Source organism: Euphorbia lathyris, chromosome 2, assembly GCF_963576675.1.
Source record: "Euphorbia lathyris chromosome 2, ddEupLath1.1, whole genome shotgun sequence".
NCBI classification, from domain to species: Eukaryota; Viridiplantae; Streptophyta; class Magnoliopsida; order Malpighiales; family Euphorbiaceae; genus Euphorbia; species Euphorbia lathyris.
In genome coordinates this window covers 3,530,207-3,548,774 of record NC_088911.1, presented here as the reverse complement: position 1 = coordinate 3,548,774, position 18,568 = coordinate 3,530,207, and the positions used below count along the sequence as shown (strand labels likewise).

General features: G+C 34.5%; 1 long non-coding RNA gene across 5 annotated transcripts; it reads left to right on the top strand.

Annotated features, from left to right (window-relative positions):
* The first annotated feature begins 633 nt into the window (after nt 1–633).
* LOC136220817 (uncharacterized) lies at nt 634–8,454 on the top strand. Of its 5 annotated transcripts, none has more exons than XR_010684738.1 (7): nt 634–820; nt 933–1,057; nt 3,780–3,860; nt 3,948–4,006; nt 6,047–6,207; nt 6,325–6,429; nt 7,683–8,454. It is a non-coding gene; the product is annotated as an uncharacterized lncRNA (long non-coding RNA). The 5 variants fall into 5 exon arrangements; XR_010684737.1 differs by having other exon boundaries at nt 3,635–3,860; XR_010684736.1 differs by having other exon boundaries at nt 3,557–3,860.
* The last annotated feature ends 10,114 nt before the right edge of the window (nt 8,455–18,568 follow it).

The window sequence follows — 18,568 nt, the reverse complement described above, 5'->3', positions numbered from 1 at the left end:
TAACATATAAAATCATATTTTATTTGTGATATGTAGAAAATAGTGATATATCGAGAATTATATTTTGTAATATGATTTGATTGTAATTTTATAATTAGATATAATATTAAGGGTCAAATACATGAATTAAGTATAAAATTCCAACTAAGTCATATCACTAAATTTAATTCTTAATATGTCATTATTTTCTATATATTATGATTTTACACCCTAATTTAAAAATTCTAGACCTTAATTCATAAATTATAAATACTAGAAAATATATTATAATTTTTTTTGGTAATTAAAGTAATTTAATTTAAAGCAAAATATTATAAATTTTTAATTTATAATTTTTAAAATATATAAAAATACTAATTTTATTAATTTTATATAATTCAAAATTATGTCAAATTTGACATGTAAATAGTTTTTAAAAAATGAATTTCTGCCTAATTTTTAATGTAAAAAGCTCAATTATAAACCGTAATCTCAGGAATGTGAAATGGGCTGCATGGACCCAAGGTCCATTTGATCTCGTGGATTGATTTCAGCCGTAGATCTTCTTTTGTTTGAATGGCTCAGATTAAACGATGATTAGTGAGGGCTATATAAACATCTTTTGTAATTAGATCAGCCCTAAGACAAAAACGTCTCCGATGGCAACTGAGCTTCTTCCAATGTCGACAACACTGCTCATATGGCGACGATGATGACGATAAGGTGGCAAACGCTCTCTTTCCGACGACGGCTTTCTTTGAGCGTCAGCGGTAGCCGCACTTCAATGGCGCGGGCGGCAACGACAACCATATTATGGCATCAGAGACGGCCGGCAATGGAGGTAAATATCATTCTATCCCTCCATTTCTTCTAGTTTCCTTTTATCTCGGATCGTCATAGAAATTTCAGAACATGATTTTGACTTGTTAAGTTTTTGCACGAAAAATAATTAGTGCTCCAGCCGACTTTCCCGGCACTCTGACCAAGTCAGAAGAAAACAAAGATATTCTAGCAATGATTGTATAACATTACGGGCGAAAACTCTCTTCTCAGACTGAGGACGAAATGAAACTGCGAAGTAAGTTGATGTGTAGAATAACTAATCTCTTATTATTGTTAACCTATCCCTTTTGCTTATGCCTAATATTGGTGGAATTATTAGGAGCACCTGCTCTCCATCTATATTTTGTATTTTGTTATGTATAACATGGACCAGGTATGTTATAAGTGTCCCAGCTATTCACAAACATGTACCAACATGTATGACCGGGTGCCTATCGTAGGAACTCTATTGGGGAATTATTAGGAGCACTTATGCACTCCATTAGATGGAGTGCCCCACTATATTTTATTTTGTATTTTGTCATGTGTAACATGAACCCACACATATTATAAGAGGTTACCACTATTTTAATCATTAAGCGGGGTCATATTGCACGTGTACATATATAATTGAAATGTGTACATATATAATTGAAATGGAAGATCGGGTGCCTAGAACTCCTAATATTGCGAGCAAGTTGTAGAATAGCTAATCTCTTCTTGTTGTTAACTTTTGTTGGTGTGTTGTTTTCTTAAGTTTCATGATCAAAAACCTTATTCAAATGCAATTTGTTTTCTGACCAGTTTATAATCGAACTAGTAGAAAATTTTCATTTTACTGATATAAGTATTCATACAAATATTTGAAGGTTTGTGTAATGGAATCAAAACTGGAAGCAATTCCTCATATCAGAACATGATTTTGAAATCTTATGCTAGTTAATGTTTGATTTTGATTCAGCATATTAAGTTTTTGAGAAATTAAAAATGAGTTGATGATATTGATATTTGCAATTCCTTTCCCCCACCCTTTTTTATGAAATTTCAAATTTATTAGAAGCTTTAGTCCACCTTTTCTATTTTTTCAATTAAAAGAAATCAAAATGATTAATTACGGATTTTAAGAATTCTTATATTCTTAATATTATCAATATTATTTATAAGTTTTCGTGGCAAATGATTAATCATATAAATTGTTATAAATAAGAAAAAAAATGGCATGTAGGACCAATTTAGCTCTTGAAGTTAGTAAGATCAATTTAGTCCAAAATTAACCCAAAATGACTTGTTTACGTGATTGGCAAAATGACTTGTTTATATGTGATTGGTATTTATTTGACACATTTTAATTTGGCCTAATTTTACCCTAAATATCAAGTTAAAAAACCAATTTGATATGGAAACTTGATTTGGGGTTAAATTAATCATATTAGCCAACGTCAACTGTATTCATTATTCTTGGGTTCCCAACTTTTATCCAAAGTTGGCAGATTACAACCAATGGTCTCGATTATATATGCATAGTATTCAATTTTTCATGTGTAGAAATTTGGGATATCATGTTTTCTAAAATGGTCTCTTTGGGTCATTTAGGTAGAAATTTCAATCATGGAATTTTTATTTTTTGATTTATAATGCATAAAATGGTAAGATACAAATGTGCAAAACTAGATACTATAATAAATGATGGCAATCCTAAAAGAAGATAAAGCCTTTCTTGGCATATTCTAAATGAAAGGTGATTATCCAAAAAATAGTAGACGAGTTTATAAATGAGAGACATTCATGACCAAATCGTGCATATCACGGCGTAGTGGTGATTGGGTGGGAAAAACCATACAAAAAGGATGAAGAGTGATTCATCTACCTAAAGAGTTAAGATCCAAATTTGGATGAAATGTCTTTACAAAGCGGTTTGCATCTTACTACTTGCACAGAAACCAGTGTCGTAAGTATAGTGGATGTATAATTTAGGGAATGATTTGATCATACAAAGATTTTAACATTCTTCAATTAAAATTGCACAAACGTGATGTTTGGTATTTCTCGAGGGTAGTGATAAGGATAGAGATAGAGATAAAAATAAGGTAAAAGTTTTTATTATCCCATGTCATGGTATATAATTATATAGGAATAGAGATAAAATAATGCATGTTGTTATATTACCCCTTTTCAAATTTGAATAGATTAAATTTAATTAATTTTATTTCACCCATACTACTATAATGTATGGGTAAACTGAAATAATAAAATTGAACACCTTCATCTAAATCAAGTTATCTTCACAACTAATACTTGTATACCATGATATGGAATAATAGATCCTCCTATCTTATTTTTATCCCTATCTCTATCTCTATCTCCATGGAATATCAAACACTCTGTTAGTGCAATTTTAATTGGAGAATGCTAAAGTCTTTGTATGATCAACCATTCCTCAAATTATACCTCCACAGCACATGGGACATTGGGTTCTGTGCGAGTAGTGGGATACGAACGGCTTTGTAAAGACATTTCATCCGAATTTGTGTACTTTACTCTTTAGGTAATTGAATTACTCTTCCTTGTCCTTTTTGTAACGTTTATCCAGCCCAATCATCATTATGTTGTGAGGCACGAATTTCCATCTCCTTTATAAACTCGTCTTTCGTATAATCACCTTCCATTTGGATTCTCTCTTTTTTTTTATCCCTATTCCACCATCTGTTTTCCCTCTTAACATTCACCCCTTAAAGCTACATTTGGTGTTTTTTAGGCTGTTCAGTTGTAGCTTTTTGGTGTTCGAGCTTAAAATTGAACGAGACATGTATGTAACTTATTCGTTCGTCTCTAGAATAATGGAATCCCACAAAAACGTCTCCCATGGCAACAGTTCTTCTTCCAATGGAGACAACACTTCTCATATGACGATGATGATGACGATAACTTCCCCTTCAAGGGGGCAAAAGCCCTCTAGCTGACGACTGCTTTCTTTGCAGCGGCAGTGGGCCTTTAATGGCGCAGGCGGCTACGACAACCCTATTTAATCATCAGAGACGGTTCTTCAGGCGGCAATGGAGGTAAAAATCATTCTACCCCTCCTCCATTTCCTTTTGTCTCGGATCCTCCTAGTTCTTACTAAATTTTTTTTTTTATATTTCTTTCAGATCCGTCGTGATTGGCGTTCGATTGAACACGTAAACAGACATTGCAGCTGACAATGGAGGTAACCAATTGTAAACTCGGTCTTATTTATTTTTGGAATGTTTCGGAAATTAAAAGAATTCTGGACTGATCTAGAAGGATTATCATTTGAAACTAATTTGGTGATTGGGTAGAAATCTGTGTAGATCTAAAGAGCTAGGATGGTTGACAACCAAAAGGGACTATTTTTTTTTTCATATGATATGATGATTTTAACTTGTTAATTTTATTTGCTGGAAAAACAATTAGTGCTTCACCCGACCTTCCTGCCACCCTGACCAAATCAGAAGAAAACATAGATATTTTAGCAATAATTGCAGAAAATTGCCGGCGAAAACTCTCTTCCCATACTGAGTACGAAATGAAACCGCAAGTAAGTTGATGTGTAGAATAACTAATTTCTTATTATTGTTAACCTGTCCCTAGAGGGCGAGCCTTGGCGCAACGGTAAAACGTTGTTGCCGTGTGACCAGAGGTCACGGGTTCGAGTCTTAGGAGCGGCCTCTTGCCAATTAAATTGGCAAGGGAAGGCTTGCCCCCAATACACCCTTGTGGTGGGACCCCTCCCCGGACCCTCGCTCAGCGGGGACGCGTAATGCGACCGGGCCGCCCTTTATTGTTAACCTGTCCCTGTTGCTTGTTAAATATACCTAAGATTGTGACTAAGTTTATTGTTAACCTGTCCCTGTTGCTTGTTGAATCTGCATTACTTAAAAGTTTTCTTGTTGGTTCATTGTTCATGATCAAAAATCTTATTCCAATGCAATTTGTTTCCTGACCAGTTTACAATCTGAACTAAAAGGAATTTTTCATTCTACTCATATTCCATCCTTAATTTTTTTTTTATTTAAACTAGAGAGTAGAAGAAAACAAAATTATAAATTACGCAGTTTGAGAATTCTTATATTCTTAATATTATTTTTAATTATAATGGAAAATGATAAATAAAATAAATAGTTTACTTATAAAAAAATGACATATGTTTTGTTGTTTTGTTCTCCTTTCCCGTTTCTACCAAAAAAAATAAAAAAATGACATATATCTAATACTTCCCATCAATTCAGATAGTGAAAAGTGGGTCAACTAATATGGTCCCTCCATATTTTTCCGCTTAATATCTGAATTTGAATAAAAGTTAATTCATAACAGAAAAGATTGTTTTTATTGTGATCTAGCATGTGTAACTTACAGTGAATTCAAAGACGTGCATAATTTATTATTATGGATCAATTTAGCCCTTGAAGTTTGCTACTAAGATCAACTTAGTCCAAAATATAGCTTGGGCATCAATTTGGCTCTTTCAAGTGGACATCTAGGATCAATTTAGCTTTTGAAGTGGCTAGTAATATCAATTTAGTCCAAAATTATGTTTGAGCATCAATTTTACCCTTCAACTTGACATTTAGGATCAATTTACCCTTGAAGTTGGCTAGTAAGATCAACTTAGTCCAAAATTAATGTCTGAAATATTTCGTTTAAGGAATAATAATGTCTGAAATTGACCCAATTTGCCAACGTCAGGGGTAACATTGCTCCTGGCTGTAAACGTTAGACGTATTTTTACTAGCCAGGCGCGCGCCATGGCAATTGCACCTTGCCATGGCAGCCCCATGGTGCTAAGGCCTGCGCCTGGTGCGCCATTAATAACTATGCTTTTAGCTGACAACGTTAGGGATAAAATTGCACCATTTTAGATGTTAGGAGTAAAATTGCTCCTCCCTGTAAATGTTAGGGGTATTTTTGCACCTTATCCCTATATATTATGAATTAACAATTGAAACGTTGAAAGATTGTATGCAAATCATGAATATTTTTGTACCATAGTTGATAGTTGATTGTACATTCATACTGAGATTTTGCATTTTGAATATCTTCATTAAGTAGATATTATTGGCAACTTTACGCCCTCTTTAGTTCATGAACAAATTGAAAGCTTCGATATTTTCCTATTAAGAAATTATAATTTATAGTATCTCGAGAACATTATTCATGATTTAGCTTGTTGCTCATTTAACTTATCAAAATAAGTGATACGCTATTGAATAACTTCTGACGGCAACAGAGCTTCTTCCATTGTCGGCAACACTGCTCATATGTCGACGATGATGATGATAATGATAAGGTGGCAAACGCTCTCTTTCTGACGACGGCGGTAGCGGCCCTTTAATGGCGCAGGTGGCAACGACAACCATAGTGTGGCATCAGAGACGGTCGACAATGGAGGTAAATATCATTCGTGACAAATTTGTAGAAATTTCTTCTCGTTTACTTTTATCTCGGATCATCTTAATGTTTGCAATGTTTTAGAACATGATTTTGATTTGTTAATTTTTTTTGCAGGAAAAATAATTAGTGCTCCAGCCGACCTTCCTGTACCAAGTCAGAAGAAAACAAAGATATTCTAGCAATGATAGCAGGACACTCAGACATGGGACGAAATGCAAAGTAAGTTGATGTGTAGAATAACTAATCTCTTATTATTGTTAACCTGTCCCTATTGCTTGTTGAATATGCCTAATATTGCGAGTAAGTTGATATGTAGAATATGTATTCACTTCTTATTGTTAATTGGCATTACACCCATTTGGCTAGTCAAACTAAAGCTTCGAAGTCAATTAAGACCCTAAACTATCAAAATCATCACTTAGTTAGGTCCATGAACTAAGCAAAAATATCTATCTAGTCTCTATCCTATCCTAAAATCAGAAACTGTGATTATTGGAATTGGATATAGACGGTAATAATCTTTATGTTGGTTCAAAATGAGTTTGGAGGAAGAGGGTTTGAAACTGTTCAAATTGATGATTTTTGTTTAGAATTAGGACTCAATTGATGATTTTTATTTACTTAATTCAGACTTGATTGATGATTTTTGATAGTTTAAAGTCCTAATTGACTTAATGGCAAATGATTAATGAAATAAATAGTTATAAATAAGAAAATATTGGCGTGTAGGATCAATTTAGCTCTTGAAGTTAGATAGTAATATCAATTTAGTCCAAAATTATGTTTGGGCATTCAACTTGATATCTAAGATCAAATTAACCCCCCAAAAGACAAGTCAAAGGACCAAATTGATACTGAAACATGATTTTGGGTTAAATTAATGGGTAAATAATTTATTAGTTCCCCTATTTTTACCTAACATATTATTTAGTTCCCTATTTTGAAAAACACATTGTCAGGTACCTATCTTTTGTCAATATTAACTATTTGGTCATTCTGTCTAGTTTTCTTAGATTTTTAACCGAACATATCTTAGCTTTCAAGACAGCCACAGTAAATACGAAATGGTCATGTTATTCCGTTATTTTATTTATGCCAAATATAACGGTTAAAAATCTAAAAAGATAATAGACAGAAGGACCAAATGGTTAATATTGACAAAAGATAAGAATCTTATAACGTGTTTTCTAAAATAGAGGAACTAAACATTGTGTTAGGTAAAAAGAAGGGACTAATAAATTATTTACCCTAAATTAATCATATTAGCGAACCTTCATCTGTATTCATTATTCTTGGGGGGTTCAGTTTTTTATCCAAAGTTGGCAAATTACAACTACTGGTCTCTATTATTTATGCACAGTTTTCAAGTTTTTCATCTTAAGTGAATTTTGGGATATTATGTTTTCTAAAATAGTCTCTTTGGGCCATTCATTTAGAAATTGTAATTTTTATTTTTTTGTTTTATAATGCAGGAAATGGTAAGATACAAATGTGCAAAACAACTATAATAAATGATGGCGACCCAACAACTTACCGTCGAATGAAAACGATCCTAAAAGAAGATAAAAAGCCTTTCTTGACATATTCCAAATGAAAGGTGATTATCCGGAAGACGGTAGACAAGATTATAAAGGAGACATTCGTGTCCAAATCGTGCCTATCATGGCGTATTGGTGATTGGGTCAGGTAAACGTTACAAAAAGGACGAGAAAGAGTGATTTATCTACATAGAGAGCAAACCGCTTTGTAAAGACATTTCATCCAAATTTGGATCTTTGGCTTTCTGAGTAGATGAATTACTTTTTCTCATCCTTTTTGTAACGTTTACCATCCCATTCATTAATACGCCGTAATAGGAATGATTTGGAAACAAATATCCATCTCCTTTATAAATCCTTCTTCTGGATCACCTTTCATTTGGAATATCTTTTTATTTTATTTTTTTATCCCTATCCCATCATTTATTTCCCGTCTGACATACACCTCTTAAAGATAGTTTGGGCTGTTCAGTTTTAGCTTTTTGGTGTTGGAAGGAGACATATGTGTAACTTATTTTTGTGTTGTATTATTGTACTCTTATGCCTTCCTCAAATTATCATTCCAACCCCAGAAAAGAGTTCATGCTTCATAGTTTGGAACAAATAATTCTTTAAATAGGTTAATATTTGTGTTTTTAGGGCTTTTTTTGTATTTTTGTTGATGTACCAACTCTTATTTTTTGGATATCTTTTATTTTTGAGTTTAGGGTTTATTTGTTCTGAATACGCAACTTTCAAGGGTGGAGGCTTGGGCTAAATTTAATTGGTGATGGAGATTGGTCTTTAATATCATGAATAATCTTTTGGAGGCACTGTTGAAACATAAATTCGAAGTTCTAAATAGTTAATAATTGAGGCAACATAAATTCCAAGTTCTAAATAGTTAATATTGTGGCCTTTCATGTTGTTCTATATAGATAATGTAAAGTTTCTATGGATAAGATAAAACCTTTTCCGCTCTTATTAAGATCGAAAAAAGAATAAAAGAAAGAAGTATAACTCACATGTATAGAACTGATAGAAAAGAAGTTCAAAAAGATATATAGACTTCAAACTAGGCAAAACACACCATTGGGACTCTGATCTATCCAAAATTTGTGCGTTTAGTCCATCTATTATTTGGTCACATTTGGCTTCTCATCTATTCAAATTAGTAAAATCAGGTCCAAAATGGATGTTAATTTAACTGGTGTTGATTTTGTTACAATATAAACAATCTATTGTGCAGTTAGTAAAAGTTTCAAAACATTGTTGGGTATAAAACGATATTTTACATCCCAATCTGTCTTCGCTTTTAGTCGTCTTCTGCGATTCCTTTTTTCCGGCGACTTGTCATCTGAGGAAAGATTTATAGAGTATTTGAACAGACAATAGCAGCTCTATTTGTCATCTCAACAAAAGCCTCATTTACACAGTATAATGAAACCGAATATAATAAGGTAAATCAAAGTGGAGAGTAAACAAAGAATGTAATGAGAATCAGAAAGTAAAGAGAGTGAACGCATCAAACATCAACATTAACCCTAAATCAAATTAATTCCCACCAAAAAAACAAGTTCATTTAGCATCGAATTCATGTTTACTATCAAATATTAAACAAATTCATGTTCAAAATCAAAACTCAACTTTGAAGAAAGTACAAATTACCTTTAACCAGCAACTAGCAAAACCAAAGTTGAATGGGAGCCCACGTAAGAAAGAAAAGGCGTAATGAAATCGCAACGACAATCGACAGATAAGACCACAAAATGAAGAGTGACAGAGTGGTGTGGTGTATGAAAATAGCCTTGAGCTTTCAACGAAATAGAAGGGAGACTACACACAGAATAGGGTTCGAAGAGAAGACGCCGGGAAAGAAGGAAAAAGAATCGCAGAAAAAAAGATGGCTGAAAGACAAAGATGGGTTAGGATGTAAAATATCTTTTTAGACTCAATAATGTTTTGAAATTTTTAGTAATGCCATTGTTGGATAAATAATTATAAGGTCTTTATGTTTTTACATAATACACTACTTAGTCCCTGAATTTTTAGAAATAATTATATAGTCCTCAATTTTTTGTTTTTGTTAACTCATTGATCCTTATACTTGGATAAATAGTCAAACTATACTAAATAAACTTTAAAATACCAAAATTACCCTTTACTTTATGTTTTAATAATAAAACATCTATTTTTCCTATTTTATATTTTTTTCTCTTTTTTCCTACACAATCACAATCTCTTCAATATAAACTCCAATTTAAAGTAATTGATTTATTAATTTTTATACAATTATAGAATTTTAATTTAATAACGTATTACTAAAAAATGAATAAAAAATATTTCAAAAGTTATTAAAATAGGAGTAAGACTATCATTGTAAACAATTCTAATAAATTTTACGACCGAAGAAAAAAATATATGCTTTTTATAATATTAGTTTAAAGATATTATATTAGAAAAAAAAATTACAATTTAAGAAAATTAATAATACATTTTTTCAAGTATATTAATTCCGGTGTATATGTAGTTCAAACTTTATTAAAAATTAATTAGATTAAATTTGAAACTAAAAGATAATTTTTTTTTTATGTATATAACTAGGAGTAATTTTGGACTTTCATTTTAAAAAAAAACAAATGGAATGACTAAACAATTGATTAAGATAATACTTAAGGACCTTATAATAATATAATGGACTTACTAGCGTGTTAAGTAAAAACATAAGGACCTTATAATTATTTACCCTAAATTGTTTATGTTGTAACAGAATTAACAGCAGTTAACTTTCCATCCATTTTAGGTGAGAGACTAAATGTGACCAAATAATAGGTCAAAGATCAAATACATAAATTTTGGATAGATTAGGGGTCCAATAGTCCAATCCAATATAATTTTTCGGTGATTCGGATAAATATCTAATATTTTAAGTCCTAAAGTATAAATTAAAAAATTAATTTACAAGATAATAAAATATAGAATTTTATTATCTTACATAACTTGAAATAAATAATATTTTTTTAGGAAGTAAACAACATTCATTAAAAGTTACACTAGACAACAACGCTAAAAAAACCCCATAAAAATCAAAGCTACAAAATAACAAATCGATAAAAATAAACAACCTTTAATTCCAAAAAGACAACACTTCATTAGCAAAATATGATCAGACCACAATCTCTCTAATCATCATCTCAATTTGTAATTTAATCTTCTTAACACAACAAATTCCCTGTTTTCCAAACGAAAGGCAATAAAAGCCAAACATCAACTTGATCATATAAAATTTACCATATTAGTGAATCAACAAATGTTAAATTAATTAGCTTTCACTTCAATAAAATTAATCAACACACTAGCAAAAAGTAAAATGAAAAAAATATGCTGACCAAAGTGCATTTTTTTTGGAATGAAGATTGAGACGCGAAGGCAGGCCGGACATCCCAACTAGGTTGGCACCCCCGGCACAGCCAACAACCCGAATATTATTAAAAAAAGGAAAAGAGTACAGAGAGGGAAGAAAGATCAAAGAAAACGAATATGAGCTACATTACAAAGATCATCAAACACAAACGCTTGACAAAAATTAGGAGCCGAGTGCCACCAGAATGGAGAAACAACCGATTGACCGAAACCAGCGAACCGATCCGCTGCCTGGTTGCCTTCTCTAAAAATGTGAGTAGCTCGCCAATTCATATTGGAGAGCCTTGATAAACAATTATTCCATTCCTGCCTGGTCCTCCAGGGAACTTCACTCAAATTATTATTAAGTAGATGAACTGCATAGGCAAAGTCAGATTCAATCCATAAATTTCTCCAGTTTCTCTCCCATGCAGCCTTAACTGCGAAAATAATCGCTATAAGCTCAGCAATGTGAGCAAGCGAGCTCAGTATCGAAAACGTAAAGCTGCCGACCACAAACCCTTTGTTATTCCGAAATATCCCTCCCGCCCCAGCGTTACCTGTTGAATTGCTCGCTACACCGTCCGTGTTGACCTTTAGCCAGTCCGGCGGCGGCGAGAGCCATCAAACTATAGCGTAATCAGGCTCAGGCGGAGGTTTGACACGAGCAGCAGCTAAACCAGAGCTTTCTCTGATAAATTTCAGCAGCTTGTATCTCAAGATTTGGATTGAAGGGAGGTCATTGTCAAAGATAGCGCAATTGCGGATAAACCAGATGAACCATACGCAGGTAATAACGGCGAAAATCCACCCTTTCCTCTTACTCTTTCTGACCAGCACCGCACGGATGCCATTAAAAAATACAGTGAAGTTCAAACCAGTGCAGCAGTTTACTTCATGAAGGTTAAAAGCCAAATTCCACAGCTCCTTAGCCACTCGATAGCTGACAAACAGATGGCGAATCGATTCCCCCTCAATTTTACACAGCTCACATCTCTGGGCTAGCGAAAGACCACGGGCTTGGAGCTGCGACTGAACTGCCAATCTGCCGTGTAAAAGCATCCAACAAGTAACAGCTTATCTAGGGGGCACAAATCAGTTCCAAAACAGCTTGCTCCAGTCAACCGGAGCCCCCGGGTGAAGCTCAAGATAGAAAGACTTCACCGTTAGCTTCCCCGAGTCGGACGGTTGCCAAATGCAAGTGTCCGAACCATCAAAAGCATCAATGCGATGAATACTGTCTTGAACCTGATCAGGAAGAGCCTGTAAATTGATCCAATCACCATTCAATCTGAACTCATGAATATGATTGTATAAATTGGCTTGAGATTTTCTGGGAATACCAATCTGGTCCGCAACAGCCGGCACAATCCACCTATCAGTCCAGAAGTTCAGTTCAGAACCTTCCCCAAACCACCAAATCGCTTCAAGCTTGATTTGATAAAAAAATAGCTCTTGAGGAGGTCCAAATTGAAGAATTTGCAATGAATTTCCTAGCCAAACCCGAAGTTTCAAGGAAGCGGAGACGAAGCAGAGAGGTAATAAAGCCTTGTCCCTGAAACAGATCCCAGCTGAATTTTACAAGCAAAACAGAATTAAAATGCTTGAATTCTTTGATTCCCAAGCCCCCATTTCCAATTTGCTGACAACAGATTTTCCAAGGTACAGTGATGAGCTTCCTTCGATCCCTATTACCGGTCCAGAGGAAGTTTCTGACTGCTTTGTTGACCCGAGAGATGAGAGCCGAAGGCCATCTGTAAAGAAGAAAAGAGTGTACAAGAGCACCTGTCAACGCCGATTTAATTAAGGTAAGCCAACCAGCAAAAGATAGAGTTTGATGAATTTGCTGAGAAACCTGTCAATCAGAGGCTGTAAAAAACGGGACCTAGGGGCTCCTTGGAACAGAGGAACTCCGAGGTAATTAAAATGGAGAGATGCCAACTTAATACCCAATACACCAGAAAGTCGATTCTTGCGGGTGGAGGGGATAAAATTGCCGAAGAGAGCCTGAGATTTATCCCAATTGTCAGCCTGGACCGAATAAGCCTCATAGAGATTAAAAAGATCTCTAATGCAGTTCATGTTTTTTGAAGAAGCACGACCAAATATCATCATATAATCTGCATAAAGAATATGAGAGGGAAAAGCAGAGTTTCTAGTATATGACATTGGTTCAAATTTACCTTCTCTAACCAATTTAGAAATCCATCTGCCTAAAAAATCCTTAGCTAGGCCAAAAAGCGTAGAAGATAGCGGATCCCCCTGTCGGACTCCGCAAGAGCGGCTAAAGAATCCCTTAATACCCCTCCTAACGCAATTGAAATTCTAGCAGATCTCAGGATTTCCAAAATCCAGCTCCTGAACTTCAGAGAGAATCCAAAGGATTCAAGGACATCCAATAAGAAGTTGCAGTCCAAGGTGTCGAAAGCCTTTCTAATATCAATTTTCAGAGCCATATTGCCTCCAAAACACTTTTTCTTAAGCATATTAACTCCATCAGAAGCCACATCGATGCAATGATGAATGTTTCTACCAGAAATTAAGCCAAATTGGTTATCAGAGATAATTGTAGAGGCAATCGGAGCCAAATTGGTTACCAAAGTGCATTTGTTTCAGTTAAAAACCTTAGATATCCAATTGAAATATGGATAAAAGAGACGATGCAACTTCAGGATCAGAACTAATTTCTATAAAACTAAAATTGTATGAACGGAAATGTAGTGGCTTACCTAAATACCGGCGCTACTGTTGAGAGGACGGAGTAGAGGCACATGCAGTGGCATCGCTGTTCCAAGACGCAACGCTTGAGCAATTCCAGACGCAGGACAAACGCAGGTGGAATGAACAGAAACGCAGGTGGAATGAATGGAAACACAGCACAAACGCATGTGAAGTGGAGGAGTAGATGTAGTGGCTGTGTTTGTAAACATAAACGAGATTTAGAGTTGCTGTAGGGCAAGGGTTTTCATTAGGTTATTATTTAGTTTGTAAAGTTCAATATTACCCATGCTATACATATTCTTTTATTTTTCATAAAAGCCCCTCTACATCTGCTAATTTATTTTGATACTTTTATATAAAAATAATACCTATAAATTAAAATTAATAATTTTATTTGGGGATCCATTATTAAAATATAAATTTATTGTTGCTAAACTTTCGGTTATTTCAGTCCAGTTCGGTCCAATTCAATCCAATTCGGTTATCGGTCCGGTCCTGGATAAATTTTGGTCCAGTTCTTTGATGAAAAGTCAACGGTCCAATCTAGTTCGGTTCTCCAAAAAAAGTCAACGGTTCGGTCCAATTCCGAAATTTTTTCCTCGGATATTCGGTCCGATCCAGTATCTCCAGGATCCGCGCCCAGCCCTACTATTGATGCATCTTTTTGATGGCACTCTTTCTCATTCACTATTGGTTGATAATATTTATAATTAAATAAATTATATATTAAGTAGTGATTTATGGGATTATTATGGCAACTTTTAAAGTTGTTTACTATTGGAGTATTTTTAAATAAAAGTTGCCAAGAGTGATTTGGATTATTAAATTAATAAAATATTATATTTTAGTATGATGTGTTAAGTTTTGACACTCTTTGAAGCCATCTCTATTGGAGATGCTCTTAGGTGGCGCCTAGACGGCATTGAGACGGTCTAGACGGAGCCCAATCAATTAAAAATCACTTTAGGGCAAGAAAACGCCTAGAGAGACTAATCAGAGAAAATCGGGACAGATTCCTGATTTTGAACGCCTAGGCGGTCTAGGCAGCCTTGATTTTGAATAATGTTCTCAATTTATAGTACCTCGAGAATAGTATTCATGATTCAGCTCTATCATGAATATTATTCATGAACCGGTAAAGTTTAAGGGTTTAATTATACATTTTGACTAAGTTAAGGTAAAATAAAGAACAATAACAATTAAACACCTAATTAGGTGCAAATGACAATAAGAACTTCGATTTGTGGTAGATATCCAATGCGTGGGCATTACATCCATTTGGGTCCTTAAACTAAAGTTTTAAAGTTAATTAGGACTTTAAACTATCAAAATCATTAATCAAGTTCCTGAACTAAGCAAAAATCATCAATTGAGTCCCCATCGTATCATAAAATCAGAAACTGTGACTAATTGATATAGACTATAATAATCTCTGTGTTGGTTCAAAATGGGTTTGGGGAAGAATTTTCTGAAACTGTTCAACCGAATGAATTTCGATGAGGTATCAATTGACGATTTTTGTTTAAAATAAGGACTCAATTGATGATTTTTGCATAGTTCAGAGATTTGATTGATAATTTTGATAGTTTAAGGTTCTAATTGATTTTAATGCTTTAATTTGGGGAGCCAGATAGGTATTATGCCTGTCTTTTATGAATTAACAATTGAAAAACTGAAGGATTGTATGCAAATAGACCTGGTCATGGGCTGGGTCTATCAGACTTTTATGTAAAAGTACTCAGTTCAAGTCCAGATCAGTCCGCTATAAATTTAGACGGGCTCGGGTTTAAAAATCAAATTCTAAGTCTAGTTCATATAAATTCACCAGAATATATATACATAATTTTTAATTATAAAAAATAAAATTATATTTAAAAGTAAATATTTTTTTATTTTTTTTCTTTAAAAGTAAATATTTTAATATATAAATATATAAATTAATTAGTTAATATTAATAGACGGATCGGGCTGGACCGGCCCACGCTATTTTAATCAATCCCAAATCTGCCCAAAAAAAATAAACGGGCTTTAATGGGTATAGTCGGACCGGACCTAAGCTTAATTTATACTGTCCAAACCCGTCCCAACAGAGATAGGTCTGAGCGGGCTGGATGGATACCCGGGTCCGTGGACAGGTCAATGTAAATCATGAATATTTTTGTATTTTAGTTGACTGTACATTCATACTGCAAGTTCTAGTATTATTCAGATTAAGATTGATATTCCACACATTGGAGTTTCAGAAGATTTTGCATTTTGAATATCCTTCACTGTGCAGATATTTTTTTTTTGCAATGTTATCAGGATCGGACCGGATATCAAACCGGATTGATAACTGGACCACGGATTATTTGATCTAACCGGATGGTTCGGATTGATCGAACCAAATAACATAATAAATAAATAAATAAATAATATTTATATATATTAAATATATATAATTATTTTAAAATTATTTTTATATAAATTATATATATATATCTAAAATATATTATAAACAACTTTTGGTTTGTTATTTTTTGTCAATTTGAGGCTTAAATATATAATGGATAAATGAAGTTCAAAATAAATGAAATATATCAACGTATTCTATGCCATGAGATCATTTTAAAAAGATATTATAAACTCGAAATGGATAAGTGATGAATGAGAAATTGATTATAAAATGAAATTAAGCATTCACATCACGCACGACGTGGGCGACGCGAATGCCGCACCGTGATAAGGTCCCTTAACCTAGAGCTCTCGATAGTATGCCGGTCGCATGAACTATTTGCAAGAGTATGATAGAGACAAAGATTGAGAAAGTTTGGAATAAGTTCCATTGCGTGCGAGTGGGAGATGTTGGAATTAATTGGATATGGATCCAATTAGGCCCGTCCGAAATGGAACGGGCCCAAACCCAATAAGAATTAGGGTTAGGTTATCTATTTATTCAGTATAAATAGAAACCCTAACCAACACTAATTCTAAGACAATAAGGAATTAGGTTTTAGAGATACAGTATCTAAAAAAAAACCACAAAAAAGAGAATTTTTCTCTCCTGTTTCCTCCTTTTGGTCGCCGCCCCCTCTCTCTCTTTGGGATTCGTCGTCGCTTTAGTTCGTGAACCAATTGTCTTCCTCTCCCAATTCTATTGGCGTGGTTGAAGGCTTGACCGTTGATACTAGATCGGGTGATTGATCCGAATCCTTCCGCTGCAAATCAAGAACGGGATCCGCGCTACAAGAGGTAACCCGTAAACCCGTTTACTTATTCGGATAAATATATATGTTGTGAATACATGCTTATCCCAACATTGGTATCAGAGCCATTAGATCTAGTATTTACCGCGAATCCGTTTGCATTTGAATCTTTTTTGAAAGATTAGAAATAATTCATTGTTATTATTTTTTTTATGATTATACACTGGAATTGATTGATTGCGTGATTAAATTGAATTAGGGTTCGATTTAAACGTTTTTTACTCAATTAAACCCGTTTTAGGTTTCTGTTACCTTCTGATTTTCGTTCCGCTCCTCAAATCGAAAAACTGACCACACCATCAAGTCCAGAGACCCTGAAAACCCTAGGTTCCATATAATTTTCGTCGCCGGAATCGGCCGGAAAGGCGGCGCGTGGCTTTCACGCGCCACTTGGGGGGGGGGGGGGAGAAAACGCGTGTCTCCCCCCAGCCCGCCACGCGGCAGGCACTGGTTGGCCAGCCGGTGCCGCGCTGGCGTTAGTTGGACCAACTAGCACGCGCCACGTGGCAGAGGCCCCTCCACACGTGCCAGGCGCGTGTGGGCGCGTGGGGCCTCTTCCCGTGACCAATTTTTTCCCGTTTTTTACAGAAACACGTTTCTGAATTTTTGTGATCTTTTGGATATTTTTTCAAAATTTTTGGATGAGCAGTTTATACAATCTCTTTTAATTAGGGTATATTAAATATTTTAAATGTGTTATAAATGTTTTATAAACTCTCTAAAAATATTTTATAAAATTGTTTATGTGTTATAAATGATTTTAAATCAGATTTAAGGAGGTCCCTACCACTATTACAATCGAGATATGTTTTGATTGGGAAAAGGTCTATGCATGTGGCACTAACCTTTTCTGGTGTTTCTTTGTTTTTTGGATAGTCACGGCAATCATTAGATTCACCCTATTGGAGCCTGTAACGGACAATCAAGTGGCTATCAGGGAGATATTTCGCATTAGACTTTTGAAATGCAGAATGTCTAAAGAAGTGCGATGGGATGATGCAGATGCTATTTTGTGTCACCTGATCGAGGTACAGGACCTTATGCAGTGCCTCGTCCTTATGGGAGATTTTGACGGAGGTCATGATCAAATAATATTATTCTCCGACCTTCTTGAAACCCTAAAGTCCTCTCCAAGACTCTATAAGCTATATTTGCATAGCTTTAACAGTTCTGGCTTGAATTATGAACATTCCGTGTTATTGTTCTTAAATGAGCTAGATGAGCTGAATGTCACCTTACTTGTAAGTGACGATGGTGTGAGACTGAGGTCCGGGAGACAACTTAGGTTTGTCCAATACAGGAGGGTTTTCGGGGAGATGCCTGAAATGTTAAGGACATCTGTGATTCGTTCCTTCCCTCGCCCGTTCCGTGTAGGAGAAATTCCTTATATGGAAGAGATGGAAGATTTTTATGTTGGTTAAATGAACCATTTTTGTTTTTGGTGTGGTTGTGGATTTAATTTTTGGAACAAAT